At 42.9% G+C, this 12,814-nt stretch overlaps 1 long non-coding RNA gene across 1 annotated transcript; it reads left to right on the top strand.

Annotated features, from left to right (window-relative positions):
- Positions 1-747: 747 nt before the first annotated feature.
- Positions 748-12,160, top strand: LOC125965477 (uncharacterized). Its single transcript, XR_007479383.1, has 3 exons — positions 748-3,435; positions 8,970-10,436; positions 11,995-12,160. It is a non-coding gene; the product is annotated as an uncharacterized LOC125965477 (long non-coding RNA).
- The last annotated feature ends 654 nt before the right edge of the window (positions 12,161-12,814 follow it).

Raw genomic sequence — 12,814 nt, 5'->3', positions numbered from 1 at the left:
ACCAAGATAATACGGAGTTCTTGGCCAGCGAAGAGACAATGGGAATTTATTGAGTGCGTACTATAATATGTATCAAACCCTGGGGGTGGGATTTTGATACATCTACTCATTCAGTCCTTACAAACAACTTTATAAGTGTTGTGCTCTAATTTTTGCCATTTTATAGATGGGGAGGTTGTGGCTTAGAGAAGGTAAGAGTTTTTTTCTCATGTTCAGTACTATGAGGTGATCCATACAGAGTTCAAACACAAGCAACCTCACTTCAGAGCCCACGCCCTCCATTGTGATGACGTACACATAATACAGGAATGATGGAATAACATTTATATTTTAAGGCAGGACAAGAAAAGTTCAACATTACATTCTCTCTGTGTCAGGTAATTTTATGCCCTTTCCTTCAATGAGTCTGTTTTTCTTTTGCTTTGGCTTCTCTAGTCACTTTCTTGGTTAATACATCACCAGTCACTGAGGCTGTGCTGTGCTGGCTCTTGACCACTACAATGTGTAGGGAAATTTTACATAAGAACTTCTCCCCTTGAAACATAATATACTAAGAAACTTATGAAAAAACTGAAGTAAACAAGGAAATTTTAAATAAGAACTTCTCCCCTTTAAACATGATATACTAAGAAACTTATGAAAAAACTGAAGTAAACAAGGAAATTTTAAATAAGAGCTTCTCCCCTTGACACATAATATACTAAGAAACTTACGAAAAAACTGAAGTAAACAAGGAAATTTTAAATAAGAGCTTCTCCCCTTGAAACATAATATACTAAGAAACTTAGGAAAAAACTGAAGTAAACAAGGAAATTTTAAATAAGAGCTTCTCCCCTTGAAACATAATATACTAAGAAACTTACGAAAAAACTGAAGTAAACAATCAGGGCAAATCGGTGTTAGTGAATAGAATGTTCTTCCCTGGTAAAGTGAATCCTGGAACCAGGCTGCGTTTTCCCTGAGAATCGGCTCAAGGGTTCCATTGGTCTGGGGGCATTTCTCTTCTAGCCACATGTGGTTCTCTCCACGTTTCATGTGCAGGGTCAGAAACCTTTTCTTTTTCCTGTAAAGGGCCAGATAGTAAATGTTTTAGGCTTTGCAGGCAATATAGTCTCTGTCACTACTACTCTACTCTTGTCCATGAGCAACTCTAAAGAGTACATGAATAAGTGAGTGCAGCCGTGTTTTTTTTGGGGGGGGAGGGGTGTCTGGACTTTAATATCCTCATGGATAAAATGAATACCCAGAGAAAATAATGGGGAAATGGGAGAAGTTAATCTTTGATCCACATATCAGAGTTTTGTTAAAGTGCCAACTTAGTTCAGTTATGTCTCTGTCAGAATTCACTTCACATTTCTCTCTCTTCCCACTTGCAGCCATATCCTACCTCCATTCCTCAAGATTAGGCTGGTAAAGCAGGCTTAATAAAAGGACAATTAAGGGCTTCCCTGGTGGTGCAGTGGTTGAGAGTCCGCCTGCCGATGCGGGGGACGCGGGTTCGTGCCCCGATCCTGGAGGATCCCACGTGCCGCGGAGCGGCTGGGTCCGTGAGCCATGGCCGCTGGGCCTGCGCGTCCGGAGCCTGTGCTCCGCAACGGGAGAGGCCATGGCGGTGAGAGGCCCGCGTACCGCAAAATAAATAAATAAAAGAACAATTAAGTTTTATCATAGAGGTTCTCAGGTATGTAACTTGAGACCCACAGCTGTCAGAACAGCATGCGCAAATGCCATCTTGAAATAATTTGGAAACTTGCCACTTCTGAATATGATAGTGAGTGGCTAGTGAGGCATTTATTAAGAGAAAACATTCTATTGGATTGGAAGGCAATGAGATTAGGAAGAGAAACAGATGGATGAAGGTGAAAATGATGCTGAAAGTCAAAATAGAGCATCATAAATGGAAAATGACAAGAAAGAGGGAAAAATTAGAGTACACACCCCACATTAATTTTTTGACAAAGACAGTTTTCTTTCAGATATTTATATCCCCACCAGGAAAACTTTTTGTGATCTGTCTCCAAGCTCCATCATCCCAACCTTCTTCAATATACCCACCTTGCTTTTATGGGATACATTTCCTAAATCAAAGTACACAGATATCCAAAGAGTTCCATTACTAGGCTCAGAAATATTTTTCTATTATAGTTTTGGAAATTCGGGGATTAGGAAAAACCTAGTAGGCACCTTGAATTCCACTCTAGGAAGGAGACATAGCTCCTGGGACATAGGCTAGTGAGCAACCATTCACAAGTGCTGTAACCCTCAAAACTCTCAGTCATTGTCACTTTGCTACTTCATCCTTGTGAGTGACAGTCATCAAAGTATTTAGCAATCTTAGTAGAGAAGACAGGTTCACATAGGATAAGTCATGTCAAGCTGATCCCATTTTCTTTTGGGTGAGCTCGCTAGATTGAAGAATTTGGAAGAAATTGGGACTAGCATGTCTTGTTTTCAGCAAAGCACTTGACAATGTTTCCATGGTAGTTTTGCAGTTTCCATGGCATTTTTGCAGGTAAGGAGTTGATACATGCTCTTGTAGCTGTACTCCAAGGTAGATTCCCAGCTGATTAACAACTTTTCTCCAAAGTGCTGTCTCAGAGCCCAATGAAATGTAGCAAGAAGTCCCTGAGGTCTCTGATTTGAGATCACAGAAAGCCATGTAGCTGATTTGCTAGTGACCCAGAGCTGAGAAGAATCAACACCACAGGTGACTGAATCAAGGCACCAAAGATATAACATCCAATGTAAAAATCTCCCTGGTTTGTCCAAGTAGTTCTCCAATCATTTTACTCTCTTAAGTGCTACTACCAGACTCAACTTTGACCCACGATTTGATATAATGCCATTCCTAGACAAATGGAATTCAAGATCAAGGCTAATGACAGAGCCTCAAGTAACATTGGCCAATCATCACCCTGGGCTCTTGTCTCCTCTCTGCTCAAGCATCTTAGCTGTCACCATTTCCTTGTGACCAAGTCCTCATTTGATCACCATCTCCAATTAATGGGTTTCTTTTGTTCTCAGGTGTTTGTGTCAATACCCACTTAGTATCCTAACTCCTTAGAAAAGTGTTCAGCTTTACCAGTCTGAAGCCAAACTGTCACCCCCAAGCCCAACCTACTGCCTTCTTCCCATCCCTCTGAGGCTCACAGCCATCTTCATGGGGGGTAGGGGATGGGTCTATTCCTCTCAGTCCTGCCAAAGTAGCCCCAACCCACCTTTTGAGGTGCTGGCACAGGTCATAAAAGGGAAAGAGGGAATGTGAGCTGAAGAAACAAACAAGGGCAGGGATTCCTCAAACACATCCCCCTCAGGACCAGGGAAGTGCACTGAGAAGACAGGAACCTGGGCAGGGAGACACCGGGTCCCATCCTGTCTGAGCTGAGGAGGGCTTCAGGCCCCTCTGCTGTGTGGTCCTTTGTCTCCTGGGAGCAGGTGGGACAGCTTTGTCTTTGAACTTCTAGCTTTTTTCATGGAGCTGCCTCAGGAGGCTCTCTGAATGTGGTTTCTTAATTCCTCAGGCCCTATGGACACTGGAATTATATTGTTATTATAACTTTTGAATTTTGTTGCAAGATTTGATTTCCTTGTCATGAAGACAGCTAGATTTTGAGCTCCTGAAGCAAACATTTTGTGTTTACATCCCCAGTTTGTAACTCTGTCTCTGGAACGGAGTAGATGCTTAAGCACCTCTTTGCCCCTCGGGCACTTGAGCCCCATCTACAATATCCCCACCAAAGGTCATCCAGCCTCTGTTGCACAGAGGAGATCATGGTATCTCCTCAACCATCCAGTTAGAAAATTCTTCCTTGTGTTGAACCAGGAAACAGTCTATTTAAAGCTCTGACCATTTTTTCTTAGTCTTGTCCCTTGGGAAGATAGAACCAGGAGAGTCATAGTAAGAAAATAAGTGGTCACTAGAGGCCAAAACCAGCAGAAGATTGTGGGTTCTAGAATAGTACAAGGAGAGTCAAGATAAGCCAGGGTTCCAGTCCGTTAGAGACTCCTTTACCTCTGTATACAGCAGGGACACATCTCAAAAGGCAATCTCAAAAGTTGTTTCACATTACTGGAGAAAGGCATGCCAGATAGTACTAGCTGAAGCTAGAGGCTAGCTTCATTTTAGACAACCTAGCAGAGCTATTTCTTAGAAAGAATAAATTGGTATAGGACTAGTTAGAGAGCTTAAAGATCTGGTTAAACTCCTCTCCTTCAAAAACCCTTTTCCAACTCTGGCAGACCCCAAATGATAACTGTTTTTTCTATATATTCTTTCAGTGCTGGTAAATACAGTTTATACCCCATTATTTTATTTTATTTATTTATTTATATTGAAATATAGTTGGTTTACAATATTATATTATTTTCAGGTGTACAGAATAATGCTTCAATATTTTATAGATTATACTGCATTTCAAGTTATTACAAAATAATGACTATAGTTAGATAAGCAACAAGGATATATGGTATACCCATTATTTTACGATCGGTGAAATATATAGTTATTTCTTTCTTCAGGTGCTTCATCTTGATATTGGCTCTGTTTTACTGTCTAGAATATTCACGTACACCAAAAACAAATCTGTATATTCTATGATTTTTGTTTCTTATTGTTTTATTTCTCCTTTCCACACAGAACCCATTGCTATCAGGGCGCTTCTGTTGATTCGCATGGAATCAATATGGGTGTTTGGTGACCAGAACATAGCATGGGACCAGTCCTTGAAGAAGCTGAGACTTCAGTCAGGCTCTCAAACGATGAGAAGAAAGCATCTGGTTGTGGTTCTAAAGCCTGGGATCCTAGCAAGATGAACAGGTGGTGATTAGACTGTTTGCTCATCTGGGAGTGTTGGAAGGTAACCCCTAGGGAGGAAATAGTGAAAAGCATGTAGTGGGCTCTCAGGAATAGCTGTTGTTTCAGGCAAAGGGAGTACACCTTTAATATGTCATGCAAGACTGACAGGTAAGAAGGGGGGTTTTGATGGGAAGGAGAAAAAAGAAAATAATTAAGATATGTATATTATCTTGATTGTGGGGATGGTATAGGTGTTTTCATAGGTCCACACTCCTCAAATGGTACACATTAGATGTGTGCAGTTCTTTTCATATCAATTGTACCTCAATAAAGCTGTTAAAAATAAATAAAATAGGGACTTCCCTGGCGGTCCAGCGGTTAAGACTCTGCGCTTCCAATGCAGGGGACGTGGGTTCGATCTCTGGTTGGGGAACTAAGGTCCCACATGCCGCTCGGTGCGGCCAAATAAATAAATAAAATAAAATTATGGAGGACAACATGCAGGAAATTTTAAAAAGGAATTGGAAAAAAAAAAGATACAGCCTGTGACCTTAAAAAGAGAAAATTCAGTAGGGAAGACGAGTACCCACATGACAAAAATGTGTTATAATAGGAGGGGGAAAAAAAAAAAAAGGGAAAATCTAGGACTTTTGGAACCAAGAAACTGGCATTGCTTCCTGGAGGACAGGGTGAAAAAAATGAGAAATGCAAGTTGTTCAAAGAAGTCCAGGTAAATTAAGTACACGTTCATTAGCTATAATCATCACCCTGTCTGGATCTGTCTAGAGCGTATGGGAAACAGACAAGGTCTGTGTGAGGTTCTGCAAATTATGCCATAAGCATCCTGTGAAGTGAAATATCTCTGTTGTCAGAGGACTGAACTGGTGCATTTGTTTGTATCTCTGCAGGAAGGAGCCCAGTGCAAGACGACAGAGACCATGCCAAGCGAGGAGGGCATTCCTGAGTGAGTGGGGTGTTGGAGCCCAAGTAGGGTGAGGCCAGCAGGCTGGTGATGCCCAGCAGATTGAGAAGGGCACCCACACGGGGCAGGGCATGCCTGTTGTGGGGTATCGGAAACTGGACTGCGGTAAGGAGGGTTCTGACGTGGGTAGACGCTCTGACACAGGGTCAGACCCAAGCAGAGTGAGAAGGACATTTACAAAGGAGCAAAGGTGGCCGTTGCAATGGACAACTGGGTACCTGCAAGGATCCAATATGTAAATCTATGAAGGATAACAGGAGCCAGGTTTCTCAGTATTGGATAAGGGGATTGCAAATATGGAAAGGCAGAACACTAGAATAAACCTTACAATATTGGAATTGGAAACAGAAGTATTTCTGTAAACTCATGGTTTTTCCATATGCATAGATAAATTTAGAATTAAAGATACATGTAAATGTGTGTACATGTATGTACATGTATATATACGTATATTCCCGAACTCTGTCCACTGTGATGATCCTAAAGTAGTCACCCCCAAAGCCCAGATGTAGTGCCCATGTCTTATTTTCTAAATACCATTATCCAATGTATTATCTATGTATGGTGATAGATGGTAACTAGAATTATTGTAGTGATTATTTTGTAATGTATAGAAATATTGAATTGTTGTGTTATGCACCAAGAAATAATATAATGTTGTAGGTCAATTATACTTCAAACCAAACAGGTGAACAAACAAACAAACAAACTCATAGCAAAAGAGAGCAGAGGCAAGAGGTTGGGGAAGAGGGAATTGGATGAAAGTGGTCAAAAGGTACAAACTTCCAGTTATAACATGAACAAGTACTGGGCATGTCATGTACAACATGATGAATATAATTAACATTGCTCTGTGTTATGTATGAAAGTTAAGAGAGTAAATCCTAGAAGTTCTCATCACAAGGAAAAACAATTTTCTTCCATCTTGTATCTATGTGAAATGATGGATGTTCATTAAACTTATTGTGATAATCGTTTCATCATGTATGTAAATCAAATAAGTATGCCGTACACCTTAAACTTACACAGTGCTGTATGTCAATTATATCTCAATAAAACAGGAAGAAAAAACACACAAAAATAAATAAATACCATAATCCACTCAAAGGAACCAGGACTTTGCAGAAACAGCTGATACCAAGACGGAGACAGGGAAAGTACAAGATGAGACTTGAATGTCTTCTTGTGCCATGAAGGAAGGAAATACTCAAAGAATGATGGAGACCCTGACAGGAAGGAAGGTTTAAGAAGGGAAACAATTTCCCTATTTCCATATCTCCTTTGGATAATACTTGATACACACTGAAAAATTATTATTCTATACCTATCCTTTAAAATTAAAGAAAAAAATAGTACCAAAAGCTCACCTCATGCCAGGCAAATTAATTTTTAGCATTTACATTTCAGCCTTGTATCCTAACTTCCATAAAGCCGCCAGTAAAAATACACTAACAGCAACCATACCACATTTGGAACACATTTTTTAAATGGTTAGATTGACTCATTACATATGGTCTCTTACTATTTTCCATTATATTCATTTATGCCTTTGTTCATTAAATAAGCATGTATTAAGTACCTGCAAAGTGTTGAGTATAGTTAGATGAGCTGAGGACACTGGGAGGTCCCGGCACATCAGCCTGATAAATGGCGGGGGGGAGTTTACCCTAACTGGCTCATGCTGTTTCAGACTTGGACAGAGGCTCGGAGACCATTATTTCAGACTCTCCCCTCGTCCAGCTTTCATCGATGAAGAAATGAGAAGGTGAGAAGATGAAATGATTGAGCCATCTAAAAACCAATTATATTTTAACCTTCCTAAAATACACACTTTAAAACTCTCCAAACTATACATTATCTGAAAAGCCTGATTTATTGCTCCTATAAGTCTAGTAGCATTTTGAGGATGAGAACATTGTCTTTTTCACAAATGCTTGTTGAGCTAATTAAAATAGTCTATGTGCTCCATGAGGGTCTGTTTTACTCCCTTCTCTATTCCTAGTCCTTGAACAATACCTGGCATATATAGTACATGTTCAACAAACACTTATTGAAAAATATTTTAAAAAAAGAAGAATATGCTAAGCAAGTGTGTATATGGTGGTGGTAGTTGGCGATGTTTCACCAGCACGTGATACGGTGCTTCAGATGTCTCCTTGCCTGTGTATTTCCCTGCCTTAAACGTCTCTGCTTCATCCCTACCCATCATCTCTGCTCTCAGTGCTCTATCAGGAGGACTGGGGTCCCATGACTGAGATGAGGTTAACGTGCCTCTTTGACCCCTATGAGGAGCTGTGACTTTACTGAAACTCCCGGCTAGAACGGAGCGGGGTGGGGGGGGGCGGGGAGGGAAGGTGTGTGGACAGTTGAGAGCACTAAGGTCCATTGCACGTGGCACCTGCCCAACCTCAGTAACAGTGTATCTGCTGTCCCTTTGGCTCGCAGCCCTCAGAGCCTTTTGTTTTGCCCCTGCATCTTCCTCTGTGTATATCTGCTCCATATTCAGGCTCAGCAACCCAAGGAGGTGAGATGCTCCCTGGGGATACAGGTTGCAGCGTATTCCTCTTGTATTCCCCTCAGCACCCACTGAGGGGTGCTTCCTATCTAGTTAGCCCCGAATTCCTGGGTCTTAAAATGACATACAGCTGGTTCCAGGGACGGGCTCTGACGACCTGCGCAAGGCAGCCTGTCTGAGTTAAATCAGGATGAGGCTGGAAGGGGATGGTCCCGCATCCCCGAGAGGCAGCAGGGGAGGATATCTGCCCAAAGTGGTGGTGAAGGGATGTGTGTATGAGGGAGGAGGCAGCGCTAGACAGTAGAAAAAGGGAGGGAAAACCCAGTTATTTGTTGGGCGTGGGGAGCTAATTGCAAACAAAGCAGCTGAGAAACCTCCTTGGGAAGCTGGGGCTTGGTGGCAGGTCTCCTCCTCTGCCCCTGCCTCTGTACACCCAGTCCTGACAAGACAGCCCCGACGCACCTCTGCAGGTGCTGGCGCAGGGCATGAGAGGGAGAGAGGGAATGTGAGCTGCAGAAACTAACGGGGCCGTGACTCCCCAAGCAAATCCCCTTCAGGACCAGGGAAACACACTCAGAGGACTGGGACCTGGCAGGGAGACACCGGGTCCCATCCTGTCTGAGCTGAGGAGGGCTCCAGGCCCCTCTGCTGTGTGGTCCTTTGTCTCCTTGGAGCAGGTGAGTCCTGGGAACAGGTGGGACAGCTTTGTCCTTGAACTTCAAGTTTTTTTTATGGAGCTGCCTCATGAGACTCTCTGGATGTGGTTTCTTGCTCCCAGAGGCCCTTTGGACACTGGAATTACCCAGACCCCAAAACACCTGGTGACAGTGTTGGGGAGCAACGGGACCCTAAAGTGTGAACGACATCCGGGACGTAATTCTATATACTGCTATACACAGAATGCTGAGAAGTCACTGGAGCTCCCGTTTTTCTAACAATAAGCCTCATCCAGATTGAGAAACCAGTCCAAGACGGGAGAGCCATGGGCTAATCCCAACCCTCTGACTGTAGGCCCCCCCTAAGACCTCTTACTGCCTTTCTGTCTTGGTCCAGGACAGAAGAACTGAGTTTTCCATTTGGCCACAAGGGGGCACTGTGACTCTCCTGAGATTCAGGGAGAAGAGGGAGGGTCGAGAGAACTCCCTGGATGGAAGAGGGTTGAGAGAGAGTCCGGGTTTGTTCACAACACAGAACGTGGTTTGCGGAGGCTGTGAGTCCGTGCTGAAATGTTAGGGGTTAAACACAGACTATTGGCTTTGTGTTGATCTGCAGGGGTTTTTTTTTTCCCTTATTAACAGGAGGTACTTTTATTTTTTTTTAAACATCTTTATTGGAGTATAATTGCTTTATAACAAAGTGAATCAGTTATACATATACCTATGTTCCCATATCTCTTCCCTCTTGCGTGTCCCTCCCTCCCTCCCTCCCTATCCCACCCCTCTAGGTGGTCACAAAGCACCGAGCTGATCGCCCTGTGCTATGCGGCTGCTTCCCACTAGCTAGCTATTTTACGTTTGAAAGTGTATATATGTCCATGCCACTCTCTCACTTTATCACAGCTTACCCTTCCCCCTCCCCATATCCTCAGGTCCATTCTCTAGTAGCTCTGTGTCTTTATTCCCGTCTTGCCCCTAGGTTCTTCACGACCTTTTTTTTTTTTTAGATTCCATATATATGTGTTAGCATACGGTATTTGTTTTTCTCTTTCTGACTTACTTCACTCTGTATGACAGACTCTAGGTCCATCCACCTCACTACAAATAACTCAGTTTTGTTTCCTTTTATGGCCGAGTAATATTCCATTGTATATATGTGCCACATCTTCTTTATCCATTCATCTGTTGATGGACACTTAGGTTGCTTCCATGTCCTGGCTATTGTAAATAGAGTTGCAATGAACATTTTGGTACATGACTCTTTTTGAATTATGGGAGCCTTAGCATGTGGGTTCATTGTTACCGTGCTTGGTCTTTCCAGGGTCTCCGTGGGAATCACAGCATATGCACCAATGTCTCTCACTCTAACTGGGTCTGTATGCCAATGTCTTCCAGCTGAGTGTCCTCTGAAATCTCTGCTCAGTTCTATAGCCTTCCAGAACCTTCTAGAGTCCCGCCCTGTGTAGACACAACTGGCCAAGAAAAAAGGTAATTTCCCTTCATGTATTCTTGGGGCTCCCATAACCCAAATCCCAGCTGTCTTGGAGTCAGTTATGTCTTTTCTATATATCTTCGAGGAGCATATACTATTACTATTTGATAATGGGCAGTGTTTGAATTTACCTACATGTTTACCATTCCACTTCCTCACTATTTGTTCTTGCAATGCAGACTGTCCTTAGATCATTTTCTTTCTTTGGTCACATCCCTAATTCAGATAATTTAAACTCACCTTTCACCCCACTCCTTGCTTTGGGAAATGCTTATGTTAGCTAATGTTCTCAGGGCAATCGAGCTTTTCACTTTTACTCATTGTTCGGGGTTTTAGTTTAAATTCCATTGCTTTTTGTCATCTGTGAAATTTTGCATATGTACTGACAGCCTAACAATGCAATAAAATTTTATTTATTCATATTTTTCTGTTTTCTTGTAGAAGGGCCAATCAGTGTCTTCTTACTACAGGGAATGGCCATCATAAGAATGTTAATAGTAACAATGTTGGCCTTTTAACTAGGGTTAATTTTTGGTTCTTATCTAAGAATGGAATATTTCCAACGGCAGTGGATTTAAGGTCCATCATATATGTAACCTGTTCAGGAGGAGAATATCCAACCCACTTTGCTTAAATTCTAACCCATATACCCTTACATCTTTTTGTTTCGTGGGCCACAGTGAAAAATCTGATAAAATTTATCACATTAGAAAAATATTAGTATTTTCTTCCTGACCCAGCACATCCCTGGGTTAAAAAACATTTCACTTATCAACTCTTGACTTTACACATGGATAACTACCCTCCCTAGTCCCAACATAGATTTATATAGATTCTTGTTATTCCAACTTGGTAATAAATATCTAATATAACAATAAACAAATGTTATAGTTAGCAACTATAGATCATTTCATTTTTGTGTTTATTCGTATCTTCAGATTTTCTAGAATGAAAACTCAATACTGGCATAACAGTATGTTTTAAGAAAACGGATGATATTCCAATAAGTAAGTGGACAAAAGGCATAAGCAATTTATAGTGTGAAGTAGGAAAGACTCATGGTGGATCACGCAAGCTAGTCCCAGATTGGAAAACTGTCTGTGGATCGGATGGGCCTGGTTTGGTTTCTAACATTTTGGAAATGCACGGGGCTTTGGAGATCGTTTGCATTCAGTCCCCATGTTGTAATAGCTGAGGAAATGTGCTGTCACATTCATGAAGTGATTGAAATACTGGACACATTTCTCAAACTTCATATAAGCTACATTTGATTCCCTAGTGGTTGTCTGTGACTATACTGAATTACCCATGGCAGTAGAATTCTGGGGGTGAACGTGTTGAAGTTTTGTGCTTGTTCCTAGCTGTTGCTCAATGAGTATTTGTTGAACAAATCAAGATGGTCTATAAGCTCCACAGGGGCTGGGGTAGTATCTGCAGGGCTGCATTTTGTTCATTCCTAAGAATCCAGACGTAACCAGTCTCCACTGAGTAAAAATTGAATGTCCTAGATAAGTGGATGAATGGTGTTGTTGCCGACTGTTTTGGTTGTTTCAGGTGCTTCTTTCTTCTTCATGATTTCCTGGAGTTTCGTACCCATCACAGCTGCTCCGGGTCTGTGGAGTGAGTGAGGGATCTGGGCTGCCGACGCGGGCTGGTAAGAGGCCTGTGATCTGGGAAATGCGCAGCTTTGGCCACAAGGCAGCGCTGTGGCTCCACTGAGACCGCCGAGACTGGGGTGGGGGAGGGGCTGGGAGTGAGTAGAGGGAGGGCGTGAGGAGGGGAGCAGGGCATTGAGGCTTTATGCTTACATCAGTTGCGTGCATCGTTTGCAGACTTCTCAAAGATACTAAACTGAAGTCATTTTCAAATCGATTTCCGTTTGTCTTGCACCGGACGTCTTGCGCTCTTTTACTTGGGGCAACTTGTTTGCTTTAAGCCCAGCCAAGCCCTGCACCCTCAATACAGGGCCAGAGAGTGGCTTATTCCTTGTTATGGCCCCCTCTCAGCACTCTTCCCAATGTCTGGTTCCTGGCTGGCATCACAGTCGTGCCTTTTTTTTTTTTTTGTGGTACGCGAGCCTCTCACTGTTGTGGCCTCTCCCGTTGCGCAGCACAGGCTCCGGACGCCCAGGCTCAGCGGCCATGGCTCACGGGCCCAGCCGCTCCGCGGCATGTGGGATCTTCCCGGACCGGGGCACGAACCCGTGTCCCCTGCATCGGCAGGCGGACTCTCAACCACTGCGCCACCAGGGAAACCCCACAGTCGTGCCTTTTTAATGATGAGCACTGGTACAGAAAAGGACCACAGCCTTCCAATCTTCCTCCCTCCATGCAACTGGGCAAAGGGGCTCCAGCCAGCTTAGACACTGAGGGAA

Source organism: Orcinus orca, chromosome 9 (genome assembly GCF_937001465.1).
Source record: "Orcinus orca chromosome 9, mOrcOrc1.1, whole genome shotgun sequence".
Lineage (NCBI taxonomy): Eukaryota > Metazoa > Chordata > Mammalia > Artiodactyla > Delphinidae > Orcinus > Orcinus orca.
This window is presented reverse-complemented; position numbering and strand designations above follow the sequence as displayed.